Here is a 25,646-nt window from a genome sequence, read left to right on the forward strand (position 1 = left end):
CAGATTTCACAACAAATTAAGTGTGTGCCTTCAAACCCCTACTCTACTACCACATATCTACAACACAAAATCCATGTGTACGTGTGCGTGTGTGTATGCATGTGTTAATGTTGTAAATTACTATTGTACAGTGGTTCCTTCTTTAAAAGTTGCATCATACTGCAGCACACCTTGCGTGCTGCTGCAGCATTATGTAGCACATCATTTAATTCTCAGACATTTTTTTCTGTTACTGCAAGTTATTGCTAGTTTGACCACCAGAGCACATCTTTGAGAAGCATTTGATAGTATTCCGTATAGGCATTACCATAGAATTTAAAACCTTGTAATTACAAAAATAGTATATGGGATTGATTAAGAAATTTGGCTTAATTAATTTGATTAATATTATGGTGTTTGTATTCCATGAAAAATGAAAAACCCTCTGGATTTCCGTTAAGCTGGATCAGAAAATATGGCGCTGTACAATGTGACGCTCATAAATTCAGAGCATTGTCAGACTGTCCGTTTGTAAATTCAGACCGTGTCGCTGGCGGATAACACACTGGACGTTCGGGTCGATTTTAATGTTCTGGCAGTCAAGCACCCAAGCTTTGACTCGTTCTATTGTCCAGCCTATAGATAGCCAGAGCGAATTTACGAAAGCACACGATTGTCCATTGAGAACGCAAATGACTATACGCTTTAGCAAAGCTAAGAATGACTGGAATAATCAAGTCAATAAACGATGGGTAGTTAGATAGTTAATATACTGGCAAGTTTGATGTATAACTACTAACGTTAGGTAGCTAGCTAACATAGCATATCATTACAGCAGTATGTACTGGTATGTGGTTCGTAAGGACAGCGTAGCTAACAAGTTGTCAGCCAACAGAACGTGTAAGGTAACTTATTTGAAAAGTCATTACTTTATTACATTGAGTAGCAAGCTACCCCTTGGTCGTTGGGGCAAATCTGGTCTGTGATGGTCTAGTTTTTTTTTTTCCACACCTAGCTCGGCTATGAGACTATTCTTTAGTAAAGGTTGAGCAGTCTATTGTTCAGCTATTAGCCCCCCTCCCCAACTTGGAACAAATTGTTGTTGTTCCCATCTCGTTCCTGTCCCTCTTCCATGCTCTCTCTCGTCTGCAGGTATGTTTTGATGTGATAGAGGAAGCCAGTCCCGTCATCGCCACCTCACCCACTCTTAAGATGGCATTGGGTCCCCAGTTGGCCCGAAGGTTGGTTAGGAGACACCGCAATTGTGATGAAATGAGAGAATATAGCACTGTAATTCATTTATCATATGCTGTCTGCCGCTGTTCTTACCTTTTTTTCCATTTGTCTTCTACAACTCTCTCCCCACCTCGTCTTTCTTCCTCGTTTTATAATGCACACCATATGTGCATTGAAGTACCGATTGAACTTGCATTATAATTGTAATATTGTAAATACATGTATTAATAACACCTGGATAATAAACTTCTTTCAATAAAGCATTTCACATTCTCCACTGGTTGAAATTATGCATCTCATTGAAATACTATCCTATGTCCTCAGATTAATGCAGATGAAGGGAGTTAGATATGCATCGTTTTTTTTATTATATATGAATTACAAATCAGTCATGTTTCTAGCCTATTGCATAGTTACAATGTGTAATCATTGATGTCCCAGGAGCGGTAAACACTGTTGAAGTGTTTAATTGTAATACATACATGCAGACACAGCATCATTCAAATAATTGGGTTTGATATGACTGAAAAATAATGTCTCAGAGATTCATACCTGAACCGAACCTTTATTTGCCAAGGAAGAGTACATGATCAGTGAATATATTTAATGTACAGGCTACAATGCGGGAATCTCATACGTGGTAATAACTACAATACATGTACATAGGACTTGCAACCTTGGCACAATACAGTTATTATATTCTACTCTATCCATAGGCTTCATTAATGTCATTCAGACTTGAAGTTGATAGAACAACTATGATAGCTGAGGATCATAGATTAGGTTCTGAGCTAATATTCATACCAACGTTTTAGGGTCCATACACAGATCGACTACATACTGTAGCTAGCTACACATCCATAGGCATACAGTTATTTTTATCCTCCACTACCAAATAAGCAAGTAAATAGTTAGCTAGCAGGCAAGCTTACACAATTGTACATTCAATTTGCAGTAAATGCTTTAGCTAGCTAGATTCTTTACATCCACTGTTTCACAAGACGACAGCCTGGTTTGCTGGTTCTCAGGAGTCCCTGTGGCTCAGTTGGTAGAGCATGGTGTTTGCAACGACAGCATGGTGTGTGCAATGCCAGTGTTGTGGGTTCGATTCCCACGGGGGGCCAGTACAAAAAAAAATGCATGAAATGAAATGTATGCATTCACTACTGTAAGTCGCTCTGGATAAGAGCGTCTGCTAAATGACTAAAGTGTAAAACATTAACTACAAATTCATTCTCCTAACACTAACTAGCTGGCTAATGTTAGCTAGTCAGATAAATCGCTATTTAGCAAGTTTCGTAAATCAACTTTGACAAAAAAAATATGCACAAAAGTTAAGGTATCATTATAGCGAAATTGTGCAGCCTCTGTGACTCAAAAGCATAATGAGTGCTCTAACTCCCCCTTGTGGTGATCTGGAGCAATGACGCCATGATGCTGGGTACCTCTAAGTCCCGCGGTGCAAGCTCACAACTTTTAAAGGAGGAACCAGCTGTTCTGAACGATTGTGTGATCTCGCTCCCCGTAGCCGATGAGAGTAACATCTTTAAACAGCTTAACATTTACAAGGGAGAAGTTCTTGTCCTGGCAACACACTGCTAATTCTCTGACCTCCTCCTTGTAGGCAGACTCATTGCCTACCACCATCGTGCCGTCAGCAAACTTGATGCTGTTGGAGTAGTGCATGGGAATGCGGTCATTGGTTAATAGGGAGTATAGGAGGGGACTAAGCACACACCCCTGAGGGGCCAACCTGTTGAGGGTCAATATGGCGGAGGTGTTGATGTCTACCCTCACCACCTGGGACCAGCCTGTCAAGAAGTCCAGGATCCAGTTGCAGAGGAAGGGGTTCAGACCAAGGGTCCCTAGCTTGGTGATGAGCTTTAATGAAGGGGACTAAGGTGTTGAACACTGAGTTGTAGTCTATGAACAGCATTCGCATAGTTATTTCCCCTCTTTTCCAGGTGGGGGAGGGCAGTGTGAAGTGCAATTGAGATCGCCTCATCTGTGGTTCTGTTGGGGTGGTATTCGAATTGGAGTGTGTCTATGATGATGTGTTGATGTGTGTCATGACCAGCCTTTAAAAGCACTTTATAACTACAGATGTGAGTGCAGATGTGAGTGATAGTCATTTAAGCAGGTTAGCCTGGAGTTCTTGGGCCCTCCCTTCTATTTATTTTTCACATTATTATTTTCACTCACGTATCTTTTTCTGTAATCCCTAAAATGGATTTAGAGGAGAGGTTTTCACTGAGATTTGAATTATGTTTCAATGATGTTGTAGCAGTGAGATTAACAGTCAATGTAGTCAGGTGACCTTTAAGCATTGCTAAGGATTATATCTGTTGGACATGAGTCAAAGATTAATGTAATGAACATTATGGAGGGCAGGGAAAGAGACAGTGTGAGAGAGAGATAGTGAGAGACCAAGTGATGTGAGAGTGTGAGCACGAAAGAGTGAGATAGAAAGTTAGATTGTGTGGTTTCTGTGTTTGTGTTGATCAGTTGCCACCTATAAAGGAACACGGCGGCTGAGCTGGTATGGCAGTCTTCCAACTACCTCCCACTGTTCAAAGTCTATTCCACATTGATTCAATGTAAATTTCGTTGAAATGACATGGAAACAACGTTGATTCAACCAGTGTGTGCCCAGTATGCTTTCTCCAATATTACGCAGAGAGATCTAGAGGTAGGGATGTCAAATGTTCAGTCTGCTTAAAACTTCTTAGGGATAGGGTCTAGTTTCCTGAATTTCCGCCTGACTGACATGCCCAAAGTAAACTGCCTGTTACTCAGGCCCAGAAGCCAGGATATGCATATAATTGGTAGCATTGGATGGAAAACACTGAAGTTTCTAAAACGGTTAGAATAATGTCTGAGACTATAACAGAATTGATATGGCAGGCAAAAATCAGAAGAAAATCCAACCTGATTTTTTTTTGAGCTCCCAGGTTCTTATAATGGGAACCTATTGTTTCTATGTAAATCCGTCTCCCAGATTGTTGACATCTAGTGGAAGCCATAGGAATTGCAGTCTTTATTCAAGGTTTCAGGCAGTTTTTTTGAAAAACAAACAAGTATTTGGAGTTTTTGTGATAAGAGCCCTGGAACAATAGTGTTTCGGCACGCGAGGGAGAGGGCGCGCACTTACTAATTTTCCTTTCCTATTGAACATACTACATACCGTATAAAATATTATAGTTTATTTACATTTTAGAGATAGGAGGATTAAATAGAAACGTCGTTTGACTTGTTTGGACAAAGTTTAGCGATAGCTTTTTGGACTCCTTTGTCTGCATGATGAAGGAGTGGATTACTGAAATCGATGGCGCCAACTAAATGGACTTTCTTGGATATAAAGAAGGATTTTATCTAACAAAATGACCATTCATGTTGTAGCTGGGACCCTTGGGATTGCAAACAGAGGAAGCTCTTCGAAATTAAGTGATTTATTTCATCGCTATTTGTGATTTTATGAAGCCTGTGCTGGTTGAAAAATATGTTGATCTGGGGTGCCGTCAGACAATCACATGGTATGCTTTTGAAGTAAAGCCTTTTTGAAATTGGCCAACGCAGGTAGATTAACCTGTCTGGGCTAGGGGGCAGTATTTTCACGGCCGGATGAAAAACATACCCAATTTAAAACAGGTTACTACTCTGGCCCAGAAACTAGAATATGCATATTATTAGTAGATTTGGATAGGAAACACTCTGAAGTTTCTAAAACTGTTTGAATGGTGTCGGTGAGTATAACAGAACTCATATGGCAGGCAAAAACCTGAGAAAAAGTCAACCAGGAAGTGGAGGATCTGAGAATTGTAGTTCTTTCTAGTCCCTTTCAAAACTACAGTATCTGTGGGGTTACGTTGCACTTCCTAAGACTTCCATTGGCTATCAAAAGCCTTCAGAAAGTGGTTTGAGCATTCTCCTGTCACTGGGCAGAGTATAGGAGCTCAGTTACTGAGTGGTCTGCCTGGCAACAAAGGGATTGGATATGCGCCATCACGCGGTGCGCCGTTCCTTCTTTTTCTTCTTGAATGTCCGGTTTTTGAATGTCCGCTATTGTCCGGTTGGAATATTATCACAATTTTACATTAAAAATACCATAAAGATTGATTTTAAACAGCGTTTGACATGCTTCTAAGTACGGTAATGGAACATTTTGACTTTTCGTCTCCTCTCGAGCCTTTGGATAAGTGATCTGTACGCACGAACAAAATGGAGTTATTTGTACATAAATATGGATGATTTAGAACAAAATCAACATTTCTTGTGGAAGTAGCAGTCCTGGGAGTGCATTCTGACGAAGATCAGCAAAGGTAAGAGAATATTTCTAATACTAATTCTGAGTTTAGGTTGCCCCGAACTTGGTGGGTGTCTGTATAGCTCTCTGATGCTGAGCTATGTAATCAGAATATTGAAAAATGTGCTTTCTCCGTAAAGCTATTTTAAAATCTGACAAAGCGGTTGCATCCAGGAGTAGTCTTTCTTTAAATAATTGTTATATATTTTGTCAACGTTTATGATGAGTATTTTTGTAAATTGATGTGCACATTCACCGGAAGTTTTGCTGGGAATACATTTTCTGAACATCACGCGCCAATGTAAAATGCTGTTTTTGGATATAAATATGAACTTTATCGAACAAAACATACATGTATTGTGTAACATAATGTCCTAGGAGTGTCATCTGATGAAGATCGTCAAAGGTTAGTGCTTCATTTAGCTGTGTTTTGGGTTTTATTGACACATGTCCTTGCTTGGAAAATGGCTGTGTGATAATTTTTTGTCTATGTACTCTCCTAGCATAATCTAATGTTTTGCTTTCGCTGTAAAGCCTTTTTGAAATCGGACAATGTGGTTACATCAAGGAGAAGTGTATCTTTAAAATGGTGTAAAATAGTTGTATGTTTGAGAAAGTTGAATTATGACATTTTGTTGTTTTGGAATTTGCCGCCCTGATATTTCACGTCACTGGATATTTCACTAGAGTCCCACGTAGCCCATAGAAGTTAAATTCGTGTTAAGCTTTTAAATGATATAAGACACTTGTATTAACTTCTATGGGCTACGTGGGACGCCAGCGTCCCACCTGCGGGACACAGCCAGTGAAATATCAGGGCGGCAAATTCAAAACAACGTCTCATAATTCAAATTTCTCAAACATACACTTGTCCTTAATCCAACCACATTGTCTGATTTCAAAATGGCTTTACGGCGAAAGCATAAAGTTAGATTATGTTAGGGCAGTGTCAACACAAGAAAAACCACACAGCCATTTTCCAAGCAGGAGAGGGGTCACAAAAAAACAGAAATACAGCTAAAATTAAGCACTAACCTTTGACAATCTTCATCAGATGACACTCCTAGGACTCAATGTTACACAATACATGTATGTTTTGTTCGATAAAGTTCATATTTATATTCAAAAAACACATTTTACATTGGCACGTGATGTTCAGAAAATATTTTGCCTCCAAAACTGCCGGTGAATCAGCACAACAATTTACAAAAATACTCATCATAAACGTTGATAAAATATTAAACTGGTATTCAAAGAATTATAGATAAACATCGTTTTAACCTCTTACATCTAGACGTTCCGCTAGCGGAACACCTGCTCCAATATCCAATGATAGGCGTGGCGCGAAATACAAAGTCCTCGAAAATCCGAAAACTTCAATTTTTCAAACATATGACTATTTTACACCATTTTAAAAGACAAGAGTCTCCTTTGTCTAACCACACTGTCAAAAAGGCTTTACAACGAAAGCAAAACATTAGATTATGTCAGCAGAGTACCCAGCCAGAAATAATCAGACACCCATTTTTCAAGCTAGCATATAATGTCACAAAAAACAAAACCACAGCTAAATGCAGCACTAACCTTTGATGATCTTCATCAGATGACACTCCTAGGACATTATGTTATACAATACATGCATGTTTTGTTCAAACAAGTTTATATTTATATCAAAAACCAGCTTTTTACATTAGCATGTGACGTTCAGAACTAGCATACACACCGAAAACTTCCGGTGAATTTACTAAATTACTCACGATAAACGTTCACAAAAAACATAACAATTATTTTAAGAATTATAGATACAGAACTCCTTTACGCAATCGCGGTGTCCGATTTTAAAATAGCTTTTCGGTGAAAGCACATTTTGCAAAATTCTGAGTAGATAGCCCGGCCATCATGGCTAGCTATTTTGACACCCACCAAGTTTGGTTCTCACCAAACTCAGATTTACTATAAGAAAGATTGGATTACCTTTGCTGTTCTTTGTCAGAATGCACTACCAGGACTTCTACTTCAATAACAAATGTTGGTTTGCTTCCAAATAATCCATAGTTATATCCAAATAGCGGCGTTTTGTTGTGCGTTCAAGACACTATCCGAAGGGTAAAGAAGGGTGTCAAAATATTGTCAAAATATGTCAAAATATTCCATTACCGTACTTCGAAGCATGTCAAACGCTGTTTAAAATAAATGTTTATGCGATTTTTCTCGTAAAAAAGCGCTAATATTCCGACCGGGAAACCCTGTTTTCGTTCAAAGACTGAAAATAAAAACATGGAGTCTTCTCGTGCACGCGCGCCCCAGTCTCATTGTTCTCAGATCGTCCACTTACCAAATGCCCTACTGTTTTTCAGCCATGGGCTGCAAAGTCATCATTCAACGTTCTGGTGCCTTTTGAGAGCCTATGGGAGCGTTAGAAAATGTCACGTTACAGCAGAGATCCCCTGTTTTGGATAAAGACGATCAAGAAGGCCAAGAAATAGTCAGAGAGGGCGCTTCCTGTTTGGAATCTTCTCAGGTTTTGGCCTGCCAAATGAGTTCTGTTATACTCACAGACACCATTCAAACAGTTTTAGAAACTTTGGGGTGTTTTCTATCCAAAGCTAATAATTATATGCATATTCTAGTTTCTGGGCAGGAGTAATAATCAGATTAAATCGGGTACGTTTTTTATCCGGCCGTGAAAATACTGCCCCCTATCCATAACAAGTTAATGCAACCGCTGTGACAGATTTCAAAAAAGCTTCACAGGGAAAGCACACTGCACTAATCTGAGTACGGCGCTCAGAAAAAGACATCAAGCAATACAGATACCCATTTTGGGGTCATCTAAAATCATAAATAGCATTATAAATATTCACTTACTTTTGATGATCTTCATCAGAAGGCACTTCCAGGAATCCCAGGTCCACAATAAATGTTGTTTTGTTCGATAAAGTCCATAATTTATGTCCAAATACCTCCTTGTTGTTTGCACGTTCAGTAAGCTACTACAAATGTAGGAAGCGCGCCGGAGATTTCACGACGAAAAGTCCGAAAAAGTTATATTTACGTTCGTAGAAACATGTCAAACGTTGTATAGCATCAATCTTTAGGGTCTTTTTAGCATAAAACTTCAATAATATTCCAACCGGACGATTCCAATGTCTTGAAAAACGTTATGGAACACAGCTACCTCTCACGTGAATGTGCGCCACTGAACTCATGTCATTTTCTGAGTCACCAACTTCAAGGCCTTCTTGTTCGCTCTCTGTTCACTGCAAAAGCCTGAAACAATGTTCTAAAGACTGTTGACATCTAGTGGAAGCCTTAGGAAGTGCAAAATTAACCCTAAGTCACTGTGTGTTAGATAGGCAATGACTTGAAAAGACTACAAGCATCAGATTTCCCACTTCCTATTTGGATTTTTCTCAGGTTTTTGCCTGCCATATGAGTTCTGTTATACTCACAGACATCATTCAAACAGTTTTAGAAACGTCAGCGTGTTTCTATCCAAATCTACTAATAATATGCAAATATTTGACTCTGGGCCTGAGTATTAGGCAGTTTACTCTGGGCATGCTTTTCATCCAAAATCGAAAATACTGCCCCCTATACCTTAAAAAGTTAATATTTTGATTATTTATTTGAATTGCTCACCCTCCAATTTCACTGGATGTTGTCGGCTTGTGTCCCGCTAGCGGGACGCCTATCCCTAATTAAGACCCTATGGAGGCTCTACATCTTGAGCACTGGTTAACTTGTGCCTACGAGCATTTAAATGCTAACAATGGTTAAAGTAGGATGAAATTGATGTCATTGTTGTAAAAATGTGTTAGTGTGCTACATTTACAAACATATTTTAAAATACCAAATTATACTGTAATTCTTATTTTTACCCCTTTTTTCGTGATAGCCAATTGGTAGTCTTGTCCCATCGCTGCACTCCTGTATGAACTCGGGAGAGGTGAAGATCGAGAGCCACGCTTCCTCCGAAACACGACCCCACCGAGCCGCACTGCTTCTTGACAAAATGCTTGCTTAACCCGGAAGCATTACATAGTACCTGCAAAACACCAGTCTCAACGTCAACAGTGAAGAGGCGACTCTGGGATGCTGGCCTTCTAGGCAGAGTTTCTCTGTCCAGTGTCTACAAATATTATATCGACCAACATCTGATCTCTCATTTCATGACCATCTAAATGCCATGCTTAAAGAATGTGATCATAACAATACTATCTTCATGGGCAATTTCAATATATACTGGGAAAACAAAACTTGCAGGAAAAAAACTCAGATCACAGATTATTTCAACCTGACTCAAATAATACAACTAGAGTAACAGTAACAGTCATCCCAGACTCAAATTGATCTGGTGATTACTAACAGACATCAAATAATTAAGTCCAGTAACTTACTAACTGGCATCTGACCATAATGTTACAATGGTAGTTTGAAAGCTCATAAGAGATTTAAGAACCATATTAATGTGCAACAGTACGATAAAAAAAAAATCCATTCAAGTGAGCAGAGTAACTACGATGCAGCTATAAGTAAAATTGACTGGTCTGTTAAGTAATGAAGACCGAGTCTGGATACAGAACATTTCTGTCAGCTATTGACAAAGTGGATACCTCTTACTAGGAAATTTCAACGTAAGCCAAGACAGAAAACCTCTACCACTGCTCAACGAGGACCTCTGGAGGGAGATGAGAGAACGGGATTTTTTGTTGAAAAAAAAAGCACTGAAGTCTGGTAAGAATGATGACAGATGTATATATTTGTGTCACTGAGAAATAAGGTGGTTAGGAATATAAAACAAGCAAAAGCAGAGTTATTTGGTCTAGACACTGTGTACCAAATACAAAATATGTATTTGGTCTAAACACTATTTCTGAAGAGACAAATATTCTCTGATTGCCCCTAATGTACATATAGTTAATCTGTCTATCAAATATGGGTTCTTCCCCAATGCTTGGAAGTCTGCTGCAGTGATACCCAACACTGGTGGAAAATTACCAACCTATAATCATTCTTCCAGTGCTATCAAAAGTAGCTGAAAGATGGGTGGCTGATCACCTCATTCAGGGTAACTCCATACATCAAATGCAATTTGGACTCAGAACTAACCATTCTACCGAAACAGCTAATTGCTGTTTTCTGGAGTGTATTAAATCTAAACATAGGTGGTGAAGTCAGCACAGTCTTTTTGGATATTAAAAAGGCCTTTGATACTGTGAATCATGAGGTCCTCCTATCCAAACTATCCTCCCTTAGTGTGTTGGCTGAAGCCATTAGTTGGATGTATTCCTATCTGACAAACAGAAGCTAAAAGCGTTCATTTGTGGGACACTCAGTCAGACTGTCTTTACTAAAACATTGGGGTCCCACAAGGGTCAAAATTAGGCCCCCTTTCTGTTTACCATCTATAAATATAAATATAAATTATATCCCACAAGTTAACATGCAGATGATACAGTTCTGTATGTACACTCAAATAGACAATTGGTTATTAACAAGTTAACTGAAGCTATGGTACTAAATGGATGACTAATTCTTGCCTGCATTTAAATAATCGACAAGACTGTATGTACTTCTAAGAAATCCATTGATTCTTCCCAAATAGCTCTTCTTGTTTATGGGGAGAATCTGAAAGTTGTCTAACTTCAGGCATCTTGGGTGTCATTTTGGACTCCAACTTGACATTTAAGAAACATGTGAAGGTGGTTAATTACCTCTTTGGCACAGGTGTGCCGCTAGCGACCCACCTCAACATCCGGTGAAATTGCAGAGCGCCAAATTCAAATGACAGAAATAGTAATAAACATTAATGAAAACACAAATGTTATACATCGGTTAAAAGATTAACTTCTTGTTAATCCAGTCGCTTTGGCAAATTTCAAAAAGGCTTTACGGCGAAAGCATAACATGCAATTATCTGAGGACAGCGCCCCGCACACAAAAGCATACAAACATTTTCCAACCAAGCAGAGGAGTCACGAAAGTCAGAAATAGCAATAAAATAAATCACTTACCTTTGAAGAGCTTCATCTGGTTGCAATCACAAGGGTCCCAGGAACACAATAAATGGTTGTTTTGTTCGATAAAGTCCTTCTTTATATCCCAAACACTCTGTTTGTTGGCACGTTTTGTTCAGTAATCCACTGGCTCAAAGGCGATCAAAACATGCAGAAGAATACATCCTAATTGTACCGGTAAAGTTTGTCAAAACATGTCAAACGATGTTTATAACTAATCCTCAGGGTGTCAATTATCTAAATAATCAAGCATATTTCAACCGGACAATAGCGTATTCAATAGAAAGGAAAAAGAAGAAAGGGTGCGCACACAGTCACGCGTGCAAACCAGCACTGCATGCTTCCCCAGTCCCCTAACCAAAAGGTATTTTTCTTTGTCGTTTTTCAGAAAACAAGCCTGAAACCATGTCTAAAGACTGTTGACATCTAGTGGAAGTAGGAACTGCAATCTTGGCCCTAACCCATTACATAGTCAGTAGGCATTCAATGGAAAACCACTCACATCAAAACAATCCCACTTCTTAGATGGATTTCCCTCGGGTTTTCGCCTGCCATATCAGTTCTGTTATACTCAGACATTATTTTAACAGTTTTAGGAACTTCAGAGTGTTTTCGATCCAATGCTACCAAGTATATGCATATCCTATCTTCTGGGCTTGAGTAACAGGCAGTTTACTTTGGGCACGTCATTCATCTGAATTTCCGAATACTGCACCCTGTCACTAAAAAGTAAACTTTTTATGGGCAGGTGGGACGGTAGCGTCCCACCTGGCCAACATCCGGTGACATTGCAGAGCGCAAAATTCAAATTACAGTATTATAAATATTTAACTTCAATAAAATCACAAGTGTAATACATCAAAATAAAGCTTAACTTCTTGTTAATCCAGCCGCTGTGTCAGATTTCAAAAAGGCTTTACAGCGAAAGGAAACCATACGATTAACTGAGGACAGCGCCCCGCATACAAACACATGAAAAACATAATTCAACCAGGCAGGTGCGACACTAAAGTCAGAAATAACGATATAAAAAAGGTCTTACCTTTGATGATCTTCTGTTGGCATTCCGAAAGGTCCCTGTTACATCACAAATGGTCCTTTTGTTCGATAATGTCCTTCTTTATGTCCATAAAAACTCAGTTTAGCTGGCGCGCTTCAGTCAATAATTCACCCAGTTTCCCTCCATCAAAATGCATATAAAATGAATCCCAAACGTTACTAAAAACTTTTCCAAACAACATTTACAATAAAACCTTAGGTACCCTAATACATAAATAAACGTTCAAATTTAAGACAGAGAATTGGTATTGTCTTTACCGGAGAAAAATACCAAAGGACACGCTCTCTTCAACGCGCTTGAAAACACTACAGCTGAAATGGGAGCCACCTAGAAAAACTACAATTTCTGGCTAATTTTTCCAAAACCCAGCCTGAAACTCTTTCTAAAGACTGTTGACATCTAGTGGAAGCCCTAGAAACTGCAATCTGTGAGGACTTGGCCTTATAATAAAAGTGATTGCCATTGAAAATAGTGGTAGGCTGAAATGTTCTTTTTTTTTAGATGGTTTGTCCTCAGGGTTTTGCCTGCCATATCAGTTCTGATATACTCAGACAGAATTTTAACAGGAACTTTAGTGTTTTCTATACAAATCTACCAATTATATGCATATCCTAGCTTCTGGGCCTGAGTAACAGGCAGTTTTCTTTGGGCACGCTTTTCATCCGGACGTCAAAATACTGCCCCCTACCCAAGAGAGGTTAAACAACATAATTTATTTAGACTGCATAGCTTTAAGCAGTATGTAGATGCAAGCCTTATCTTTCAGATCCTTCGTGATCTTGCCCCTAAACCCCTATGCCGGCATATCATGCTCAAAGAAAGCACCTCCAGGATAACAAGGGCAGTAACTAGAGGGGATTGCGTTGTCCCCTCGACACAGTAAAAAAAAATAATCGGCCCATCGTCCTTCTCTGTTAGAGCTACAATATACTGGAATGCAATGCACATGGACTTGAGAAGCTGCACTGATTATTGTACTTTTAAATTTGAATTGAAAACATGTCTAAAATCTATCCAAACCTGTACACGAATTATCTGTGGTTTTGTGATTTTCTTTCAAATACAATGACATTTCGAGTGACCCAAAACATTTGAACGGTAGTGTATATACAGTGGCAAGAAAAAGTATGTGAATTACCTGGATTTCTGAATAAGTTAGTTATAAAATTGGATCTGATCTTCATCTTATCATAACAATAGACAAAAAGTGTGCTTAAACTAATAATACACAAATTATATTTTTCTTGTCTATATTGAGTACATCATTTAAACATTCACAGTGTAGGTTGGAAAAAGTATGTGAACCCCTAGGCTAATGACTTCTCCAAAGGCTAATTGGAGTCAGCTAACCTGGAGTCCAATCAAGAGATGAGATTGGAAATGTTGGTTAGAGCTGCCCTGTCCAACAAAAACTCACAAAATTTGAGTTTGCTATTCACAAGAAGCATTGCCTGATGTGAACCATGCCTCGAACAAACAAGATCTCAGAAGACCTAAGATTAAGAATTGTTTACTTGCATGAAGCTGGAAAGGGTTACAAAAGAGTCTCTAAAAACCTTGATGTTCATCAGTCCACGGTAGGACAAATGGTCTATAAAATGGAGAAAGTTCAGCACTATTGCTACTCTCCCTAGGAGTGGCCATCCTGCAAAGATGACTGCAAGAGCACAGCGCAGAATGCTCAATGGCGGTTAAGAAGAATCCTGGAGTGTCAGCTAAAGATTTACAGAAATCTCTGGAACATGGTAACATCTGACGAGTCTATGATACGTAAAATATTAAGCAAGAATTGTGTTCATGGGAGGACACCACAGAAGAAGCCACTGCTGTCCAAAAAAAACATTGCTGCACGTCTGAAGTTTGCAAAAGAGCACCTGGATGTTCCACAGCGCTACTACATATTCTGCAGACAGATGAAACAACAGTTGAGTTGTTTGGAAGGAACACAACGCTATGTGTGGAGAAGAAAAAGGCACAGCACAGCACACCAACATCAAACCTCATCCCAACTGTAAAGTATGGTGAGGGAGCGTCATGGTTTGGGGCTGCTTTAAAATGCTGTGGCATGACCTCAAGAGCAGTTCACACCAGACATCCTAAGAATATTGCTGAACTGAAACAGTTTTGTAAATATGGTTCAAAATTCCTCCTAACCGTTGTCGTGGACGAATCAGAATTAGTTGGGTAACATAGATAATTAAGATGTTTTATTAGTATAATATGCTTATTTGAGGTACTTGTCATTAGAAAGTGTCCATTGGACTCTGGTGTCTTTTCAGTTACACATTTCCCTTAGCTGGGGCTCAGACACTTGGGGCCCAGAGAGGGGAAGAGGTCAGACTTGTCTTTTACTTGTCTCTGTTGCTCTGCAGAATATCAGCAAGAGAGGAGGACCGAATGAAATATTGTCTTCATATGTGAATGTCTCTTTACCTATGCTTAAACCATGTGAAGGGATGGCGTGATTACTGGGGAACCAATGACTTGTCTCCACAATGTCTGTGAGCAAGTCACACCCTCCTTTTCCTTATTGTGGGGAGGTTTATGGCAGTGTCTGGGACCATGGTCTCTTAGATCTCACACTTATCCTGTAATAATATATGGCCTAGAGGCTCACTCCCTCCAGTGAGCCTGTCCAGGAGTGGGGTCAAGAGGGGGTTTGCTTGAGATGGGAGTATCTAGAGTTGACAATTGATATATGCCATTGGATGAAATAGTTCTGTTCAATACCGTACCAGGGAGGGACAGTTCTAAGGGGACCAGATACTGGGCTATTCAATGAACCCTGTTGACATAGCAGTTACTGTCTGATGTGTTTTATGGATATCTGTCATACAAAACGTATCCTTTGTGAACTGTTACTAAGCATCTATGGTTTGTCAATGTACGTTGAAGGGGCTGTATCGTTGCTATAAAAGATCCCTGAGCCATTCTGTAAGCACCTCATTAAATGATTCATTCGAGAGAATGCATTGGTGGGGTCAAGAACTTTTGCAAAAGTATCTTAAGTATTAAAGATGTAGTTTAACTCGGACTGGTGTGTTTTGTAACTCCTCATTTGGTCATGCGGAAATTAGCCACCACACCGTTGAGCAGGTCTGACCCACAACTACAGAAAACGTTTCGTTGAGGTTATTGCTGCCAAATGAGGATCAACCAGTTATTAAATGCAAGGGTTCACATACTTTTTCCACCCTACACTGAATGTTTACACGGAGTGTTCAATAAAGACATGAAAACGTATAATTGTGTGTGTGTTATTAGCTTAAGCAGACTGTTTGTCTAGTGTTGTGACATAGATGAAGATCAGATCAAATGTTATGGCCAATTTATGCAGAAATCCCAGTAATTCCAAAGGGTTCACATACTTTTCTTGCCACTGTACACACGCGCACACACACACCTACAGGGGTCCTAAAATTCAAATAGCTAAATATGGTATGACCATCTTAAACCAATTCAATAACAGGTTATAACAACGTTGACACTAGAGCAATGATCTGAAAGTGTGTTAGCCTCTTTTCGAATCAGAGAATTACATTCTTATACTCTCGTCTCTAACATGTAGGCTCAGCATTTCCAAACAGTCCCATTACAAGTCAGAATGTTGAATATACTTCATTTCAATTTACTTTACCTGTTTCCTGACGATTTTGTTCCTATAACGGAGAATCTGAGACAAAATATCCACATCAAAGTGCTCTCAACCCAACCATCAGTACTCAACCCAACAAACACTTTCACAATATGGCTAAGCCTAACCCAACCACAGATTGACCGTTGTCCCAGGCAATCAACTGGCAAATTTCACAAACTCTTCCAGCTGATTGCGAAGAACTTGCGTCGGTCAACTACATTTGGTTACATTAGACTATTGTTTACACATTGTGCAAGCATCACGTGCAATCCCGGTGACTCAAGAAGTCGGGTAAACACTTTCCTGTGGATACCCAATCTCTATCTCCTAGCGTCAAAAGGAGCTACAGCAAGGACAACTGGTAAAGTAAGTCGAAATATAATTTTAATCAACATGCTGCTTTGTAGAGACTCTTGCATCTTTTTTAGGCAGACTTCTTTCAAACCGAATAGCCATGGAGTAACCATTGTAATATTGATGTTTTGGCAAATATAGGGTGTGTTTCTCATGGTCTGGTGGCCAGACGGAAGGAACATGAGAGCCCACTTGAAGTTTTCCAAAAGGCACCTAAAGGACTCTCAGACCATGAGAAACAATATTCTCTAGTCAACCCTCAGCACACAGCCAAGACAATGCAGAAGTGGCTTCGGGACAGGTCTCTGAATGTCCTTGAGTGGCCCAGCCATAGCCTGGACTTGAACCAATTCTAACATCCCTGGAGAGACCTGAAAATAGGTGTATAGCAATGCTCCCAATCCAACCAGAGAGCTTGAGAGGATCTGCAGAAAACGGGAAAAACGACCCCAAATACAGGTTTGCCAAGCTTGTAGCATCATGCCCAAGAAGACTCAAGGCTGTAATCGCTGCCAGAGTAAAGGGTCTGAATACTTATGTAGATTTATTTTTTAAATAAATTAGCAAACATTTCTAAACCTGTTTTTGCTTTGTCATTATGTGTTAGTGTGTGGATTGATGAGGGGAAAACTATTTAACCCCTGTGCGGCAATCCAGTGAAAAATCATATCGCCATCAGCCTAACAAAATGTTATATATATTTTTTTTCAATTTTTTTTTCAAATTATATTGTTTTATAGATACACCTCTCCTGAATCGAACCACGTTGTCCGATTTCAAAAAGGCTTTACAGCAAAAGCAAAACATTAGATTATGTTAGAGGAGTATATCGTAAAAGTAGCCACATAGCCATTTTCCGACCAACCACATGCATCACAAATAACCAAAAAACAGCTAAATGCAGCACTAACCTTTGACAATCTTCATCAGATGACACACCTAGGACATCATGTTACACAATACATGCATTCTTTTGTTCGATAAAGTTCATATTTATATATAAAAACAGCATTTTACATCGGCGCGTAACGTTGACTAACTATTTTCCCTCAAATGCGTCCGGTGAAACAGTGCTACAATTTACTAAATTACTATTCGAAAACATTTTTAAAATGTAATATTGTCATTCTAAGATTTATAGATGAATATCTCTTGAAAGCACCTGTAATGCCAGATTTAAAAATAACTTTACTGGGTAATAACACTTTGCGATAAAAGGGGATGCGATACTCAGAACAATAGGCTAGCAATAGCAATAGGCTAGCCATCTTGGAACAATCGCATATCACATCTAGTCTTGTATACTATTGTCAATAATCCCGTACCTTTGATTATCTTCATTCTTAGGCACTTCCAGGAATCCCAGGTCCACAACAAATGTATTTTCGTTCGAAAAAGTTAATCCTTTACGTCCCAATAGCTTGTTCTTGTTAGCGCATTCTGAAGGCTTGCGCGGGGCTACTCTTTCAACAAAATGCATTTTTTTCTTATTTAGGTTCGTTCAAACATGTCAAACGTTGTTTAACATAAATCTGTAGGGCCTTTTTCAATGAGAGCTCCAATAAGATTCGAGGGGGACGATTGCATTGTGTTTCAAAACGTTTCGAAAGGGGAGGGTAACCAGGGGCGCCGGCGTCATAATGGTGATGGCCCTCTCCGTGTGACCACGTTCCACAGCGTGTCATTCTGTCAGTTTTCACAGTAGTAGACTCAAATCACTTTGTAAAGACTGGGGACATCTAGTGGAAGCAATAGGAAGTGCTCAATGAACCATAGCTCACGGTGTGATTAATAGGCAACGTGATGAAGTTGAGTTCGCAATTCAGAATTCCACTTCCTGTTTTGATCTGTCTCCGGGTTTTGACTGCCATATGAGTTCTGTTATACTCACAGACACCATTCAAACAGTTTTAGAAACTTTAGGGTGTTTTCTATCCACAAGTATTAATTATATGCATATCCTAGCTTCTGAGTTTGAGTAGTAGGCCGTTTAAAATGGGCACGAATTCTTTTCAAAATGCGCTGTGGCGCCGCCTATCCTAGGCGACCGTCAAGAGGTTAATCCATTTTAGAATAAAGCTAATGTAACAAAGTGGAAAAAGTCAAGGGGTCTGAATACTTTCTAAATGCCCTGTATATACATATAATTGTCTGAAATGCTACATAAGGGTTAATCAACGAGGTGCTGTGAGTTCTTTGTAAAATAATGAATGACGTGGAAGGTGCATGTGCTCCGAGACGTGCTAGCAGAGTGGAACTGAACATCAACAGAGTTGCATTATTTTCCAAAGAATGCATAGTCCTGAGTTGATTATCCCTTTTCTACCATGGCTGTAATTTAAAACATTTTCCACTAGAAATGTGTTAATTTCCTGGTAGAAATGTGTTCAACAGCCACTGAAGTAGCTAGCAAGTTCATTCCACAGCTACAGTAGTTGCCGTGGTAACCAAACTTGCTAGTTTAGCTAACCAAACCATCAGTCCTAGCTTGTTATTATGAAAATCGAATTCAGCAATTCCAATGCTGTTTTCAATTTGACTTTTGTTTTCAAAAGCAGCTCAAACAAAACATGTCAAATTAACTAAAGCCATTGAAGTTTACTGTGCAAATATACATTGTTATTTAAGTAATAATGTCCAAGGGGGTGTGGTATATGGCTAATATACCACAGCTAAGGGCTGTTCTTAGTCACAGTAATTACAACAGTAAAAATAAATGTTTTGTCATACCCATGGTATATGGTCTGAAATAACACGTCTTTGCCAATCAGCATTCAGGGCTCGAACGACCAAGTTTATAAAGGGAATTATAAACTGGGTGGTTCGAGCCCTGAATGCTGATTGGCTGACAGTGTGGTATATCAGACCATATACCACAGGTATGACAAGACATTTATTTTTACTGGTCTAATTACATTGTTAACCAGTTAATAATAGCAATGAGGCACCTCGGGTTTGTGGCGTCTGCGTAAGAACAGCCCTTAGCAGTGGTATATTGGCCATATGTCACACCCCCTCATGCTTTATTGCTTAAATAATCCACACTCTAGAATGCCCTTCAAGCCAATCATAAAGGAATATTCAACAATGCAATGGCATACACAGCTATCATATTCTTTGCGTAATTGCCACATTGTTTAGCTCATATTGGCGGTTGAAATTAAATGTGAAAGGGGTGGATCAAGGTCCATTCACATTTTCATTTCAAACCAATCAGGACGAGCTATGAATTAAATGGCAATTACGCACATAATAGGTTACAGATGTGTAGCATTTGACATTGGAATTCTATGCATACTTCTAACTTTCCTTGATCTTCCTGTCCTAACAGAGGATATCATTAGCAAAACTGCCAGACTGTTAGACTATTTTAGTCGGTTTACTTAGCCTGTAATAAAATAAACACATCTGAGATTTAATTCCACTAATTGTGGCAAACCAGCTGTAAGTGTTGATTCCAAATGCCACCAACGGATTGTGAAAATATCAAACATTACCATTTCGCCTAATACATATAACTTTATGCATGTATAAATTGTTACACTTACACAAGGTGATCCTTTATCTCAATCCGTGCCATTTTAAACGTCCTCTTTCTTCAGTTGCATTCCTCTTGTCATTTGTCAGTTAGTCTTCATGTCCTTAGTTGATTCGGAATTCCACTCAACTCAAATTCCCCTCTGTCCTGTCTCAAACCTAGACTGAATATAGGCAGAAATTGAATCGGTGTCTGGTAAAAGCACTCCTCTCCTCCGCAGCGACCAGTAGGTTATGCATGTCACACACTGACCGAGACTCAGCAGCACAGCAGACCCTGTAGGGTTTGTGGTTATAGTGCTACGGCAGTGGCATACGTCCAATTCGCGCGCTAGAGCGAGACCGTCTGTTGGACACCTACCCCGGGAATCTTTTTCTTGGGAATTAAAACCAACACTTTTATCCAACGAATAAAAGATGTCCCTCGGTTAACGACCAGACGTTTACTGGGAATAGAGAGGAGAAAACAGATCTCCGTGCCAGCCTTATTTCACCCTGGTTAGTGTCTGGAGCCAACCACGAGTTGAATTCCCGCCTTGTCCTGGTGTATGGTTCCCATGTGCTGACAATCATGAGGTATTTTGCGGTTCTAGAACATAGCCTGCGTTTCAAACTCAAAAGACTTACTCTTGCCTTAAGCCATTGGGGGCATCCCCACGGCCATCTTCATCGTCGGCCCAAATGATTAGCCAAGCAAGGGAAGTTAGCAACGTAAGCCCCTCAGCCCCCTTTTAATTGCGAGTGCACAATTATGTTCACTTCAAGGCCTGAAACGCACCATAATTCAATTCCTGATGATGAGCCTGCCTGCCGTCCGGTACCGTTGCCCCACCTCTGGTTTACTGACCCCTGTCTGCCTTGACCTGTCTATTGCCTGCCCCTGTTGGATGATTAAACCATTGTTAATTTGACACTGTCTGCATCTGGGTCTTACCTTCATACATGATACAAATGAGGGATAGCTTTTTATGTGTTTCTCTGAGTGGAGTAAAGGTGATCTAGAATTGTTTTCCCTCTGTTTGCACAGGTGATATGCTGGTAGAAATGAGGTAAAATGGTTCAGTTTTCCTGCATTAAAGTCACCGGCCACTAGGAGTGCCGTCTCTGTATGAACATTTTCTTGTTTGCTTATGGCCCTGTACCGCTTATCCGGATCGATGAGCCTAATGTATGCTGGCAACAATAAGAAAGCAATTACTTGTAATATTGGTAGTAACCATCTGGATGTCTTCGTGATACAGTCTACTGCTCAATGGGGAGAGTTTGCGCTGCAAGCCAGTTTCCACTAGTTAGCACAGATATAAAGTAAAACTTTGCTAAATCATAATGATTCATGATTTTTTATTTATTTAAGGTTAGGGTTAAGATTATCTTATAAATAAGCAGTGTTTATGAGTTGTGGCGACTAGTGCCGACCCTGCAAACCGCTCACACTTGCCGATGACTGTTTTCATGCAGTAAGAAGGAAGTAGCTAGAGTGTAGCCAATATCAGGCAAGGATGACAGCTAATGCACATTTATTGTAGTGATTTTCCCCAGAAATGTAGCCTACGGCATTAATAAATAGAAAATAATGGAGTTTTGGCCTGCCTAGTGACAGGGAGTAAATTTGTTAATAGACCAAAACGAAAGAGTTCCAAATCTCTCTGCCAATAACAGCTTGTTTTCAGTTTTCCCCTCTAAACCTAGCAAAACTTTAGCTTGAGAAATTGCTGTTTGCTAAGAAGCAATTTTTTTCTTCTTTTTGACCATCTTAATTGAATGTTACTTAATTGTACCCCAGAAATGATTTGATATTTAGATAAAAATGGCTGCATTGGACCTAATAATTTAGACTCAGTGAATGAATGTGTTTGGCATGGGTTAAAGAACGATCTACTACCCAAGGCCACGAAAAAAAATGTATGAAATGTATGCATTCACTACTGTAAGTCGCTCTGGATAAGAGCGTCTGCTAAATGACTAAACTGTTCCTGAAAAGGTTAGTCAGACAGTTTGTAAGTGCAGTAATATTTGTTGGCATATTATTTTATTTACACTGCTGGTCATTATTCACAAATGTTTGTGGCACAAATTACACCGTCTTAAAAGTAAAAAATTTACAGATTCCACCACAGAGCAGTCTACACACACAATATGTGACTCACCACCTAGATTCGGTCTTATTGAAATTGTGTTTTACATTATATAAAAGTAGAGACTCAGAGCTACAAAATGGTATTGTCATAAGCTTCGTCTTCTGATAAGGAGAAATCAGTATCGGACCAATACGCAGCGGATTGAGTGCTCATATTTACTTTTCATTTGTAAAGTGAACACGAAAAAACAATAAACAAAGAACGACAGTTTCGCAGGCTATACACAGCAGTGCAAAAACAATCTCCCACAAAGGGACAGGTGGAAAACAGGCTCCCTAAGTATGACTCTCAATCAGAAACAACGATGTACAGCTGTTCCTGGTTGAGAGCCACACCAGGCCAACAAAGAAATACACAACATAGAAACCCTAGAATACAAAACAAGAACATAAACCAAAAACCCCGGAACACATAAATCCAACACCCCTCTACATACACACACACCCCGAACCATATAAAACAAATACCCCTCTACCTAAATACATAGCCCAAACCACATGAAACAAACACCCCCTGATACGTCCTGAGCAAATTATAATAACAAATAACCCCTATTACTGGTCAGGACGTGACAGGTATATCATACACTGCATTTTGAGGAACAATGGGAAAGTAATTCTGCTTAGAAAACTGATCGACTTGATCGAATGTTTTGCTATCTAGTGAAGAGATCTCCTTTGTCTACACCCATTCAACATTGTTCACACCCTAAGCTTTAGCCCCACCCATCTTGTTTTGCTCTCGACGATTGACGCTTTGGCCGATGATTTGTTTACCTCTGGATAACATGAAAACAGCCTAACCAGCTCTTCTGGCAACAATTTCATTATGCTTTTTTGCAGACTTTTACTAACACCGGCCATATTCAACAGGCGTTGTAAACATGTTACATAATGTTAGCTAACAAGCCAGCCAGCCAACGTTTGCTAGTTAAACAATAAACAGTGCCAACATTGCCACAGTGCTGGGAGCTAACCAACGATGTTCAATGTTAGCTAGCAAACATTAGGCTCTAACTAGAACAGCACACGGTGCTAGGAAACTAATAATAATGTCAGCTAGGGAGCCAGCCAGCTAACATTAGCTAGCTAGCTAACAGTACACTTTAGCTCGAAATGAAACCGCTTTCTGTCAAAATTAGAAAACGTGAAATATCTGAAAATGTAGCTAGCTATCTTACATGGCTGTATACGTCATCATGCATGGACGCGTCTCCCTGTCAAGAATGCCATGCCACGGTTGCCCTTAGTTTGAAGATGTAATCTGGATACAGGTGTTTCCTCCATCTCTTAGCTATTATACTCTAATTCCACTGATTTCAAAACTTGATCCTCCAGAAAGTGGAGAGCCACACTTATGCAGCTTAACTACACAATACATTTGTTTTAAAGCCGCGTTTGACAGGATTATCAACACAGACTGACGAGCTTCTATGGCAGACCAATCCGAACTCCTCTCTCGGCATGTCCAGCCCACTCATTAACTCAGCCAATCATGGCTAGTGGGAGGGTTGCTAACTTTTCCTGTGGCTTAACCAACAAGGCTCATAATTTAACAATTTTATTTGTATTTACAGATGGCATACACGTTTTTTATTAAGGCACATGAAAGTTCACATGTTCAAGAAGGCATTTCTGGCAAAACGTTCAAACGGCACTCCTGTGAAGTCAGGACTTGCGACATATGCCTTCCATGAGGATTCAGGTGGCATCATTGGGACAGCGCACAGATGATTTCTGTGAGCGCTGGTGTGCCATCCTGAACAAATGCTCTATTGATTTAATGACATTAATTGTTCACCAGTTGAAAAAGGATTTTATTGAAATGGATAACATGAATGAAGAGAAATGCACAGCTCTGCAAGGAGCTGTTAATGATGATGGCATATTCAATGAACTGATGAAAACTAACCAAGCGCTCCAGGATAAGTTGTCTACAGAAATAAAGGAACTTAAGACAAAAAAGACAAAGTCTACTTCTGGAGAAACCCTGACAAGAGGTCCTGCTCCTCCTCTCCATGACAGATGCAGGAGGGATGCCGCTTACTTCTATCCACACCAGTATGACCAATGCTCTACAACCAGCGCCTCAGCTGCTTCCAGTGCCAGTTTTTTATCCAACGAGACTGGGTCGATGGAAGGGCAGAGGTGGCCGCGGGCACGCGCACCGACGAGATGCCGCACCCGATGGGGTAAGAAGAAACGACTACCAGAGGCAGAGGGGAGAACCCACGGGACTGAGTGTTTTTAATTTATCAAGCAAGATATTGAGCCCTGCCCATGTCTCCTTGCTTAATAAAGGGTTATCTTTTATGCCTACAACTCAGTGCAGCGATTTTGATGTTAAGATAGACATGTTTAAGTTTTTTAGAAACATCCGTTTAAAGGAATAGCTTTAGCTCCCCTAATCGTGATATTTATACTGAACATGTAGGTTGCTCACCTGCACATACTCCAACTCCTTTTAGAAGTAAGAGTTATTTTGTATTTCCAGCCAATCGCAATCACTCTATTGAGACATATTGCAGACTTGTTGAAAAAGATGTTATTCATCTCCTTAAGAACAAACAGGAGTACATATCTTTCCATAATTTACCAAAGGATGAAAAACAAGCTTTGCTTGATTTACAATCCGATATGTCAGTCCTTACCCTCCCTGCTGATAAGGCTGGGTCGGTTGTACTCATGAATAGGACAGTTTATGTAAATGAGTGTCATAGACAACTGTTTGACAACATCTTTTACAAGAAACTCAGAAGTGACCCCACTGCCCAATTTCAGAACATGATCTTTACTGTCCTAGATGGTTATTTAAGTTCTGGTCAGATAACCAAAAAAGAACACGACTTTTTGGCTATTCAACACCCTAAAATTGCCACGTTCTATACTTTGCCGAAATTACACAAGAATGTTACAAAACCTCCAGGGCGCCCTATTGTAGCGGGCATTGATGCAGTAACTGCCCCTCTATCGACTTTTGTTTACTTTTTTATTAGACCACTTGCAGAACAGCTCCCCTACTTTGTAAAGGACACCAGCAGTATGATCTCTATTATTGAATCTCTTATCCTCTCCCTGAGAATACTTTGTTAGTTACTTTTGATGTTGAGTCGTTATACACAAATATTCCACACGAGGGCGGTATTGAAGCTATGGAACATTTTCTTGTGCAACGTGACCCTAATGAACTACCTTCCAGTGCATGCATTATAACATTGGCTGAAGTAGTACTCACACACAACTACTTCATGGATCTAAATGATTTCTTTATTCAGATGAAGGGTACTGCTATGGGATCCCCCATAGCTCCTAACTATGCTGATTTGTATGTGGGTTACATGGAGACAGTCTATTTTCAATCCTCTCAAAAATGTTTTCTTGCC

General features: G+C 39.7%; 1 protein-coding gene across 4 annotated transcripts in view; it reads right to left on the reverse strand.

The window, feature by feature from the left end:
• Positions 1–20,403, reverse strand: part of htr2cl1 (5-hydroxytryptamine (serotonin) receptor 2C, G protein-coupled-like 1) — a 202,467-nt gene extending 182,064 nt beyond the window's left edge. For 2 of the 4 annotated variants that reach the window (XM_014207393.2, XM_014207392.2), the window contains exon 1: positions 20,138–20,403. The gene's annotated coding sequence lies outside the window, so the exon portion shown is untranslated. The remainder of the gene's footprint in view (positions 1–20,137) is intronic. The other 2 variants (XR_006770616.1, XR_006770615.1) reach the window with 2 other exon arrangements.
• Positions 20,404–25,646: the final 5,243 nt, after the last annotated feature.

The sequence above is a fragment of the Salmo salar genome, chromosome ssa07 (genome assembly GCF_905237065.1).
Source record: "Salmo salar chromosome ssa07, Ssal_v3.1, whole genome shotgun sequence".
Classification (NCBI taxonomy): Eukaryota; Metazoa; Chordata; class Actinopteri; order Salmoniformes; family Salmonidae; genus Salmo; species Salmo salar.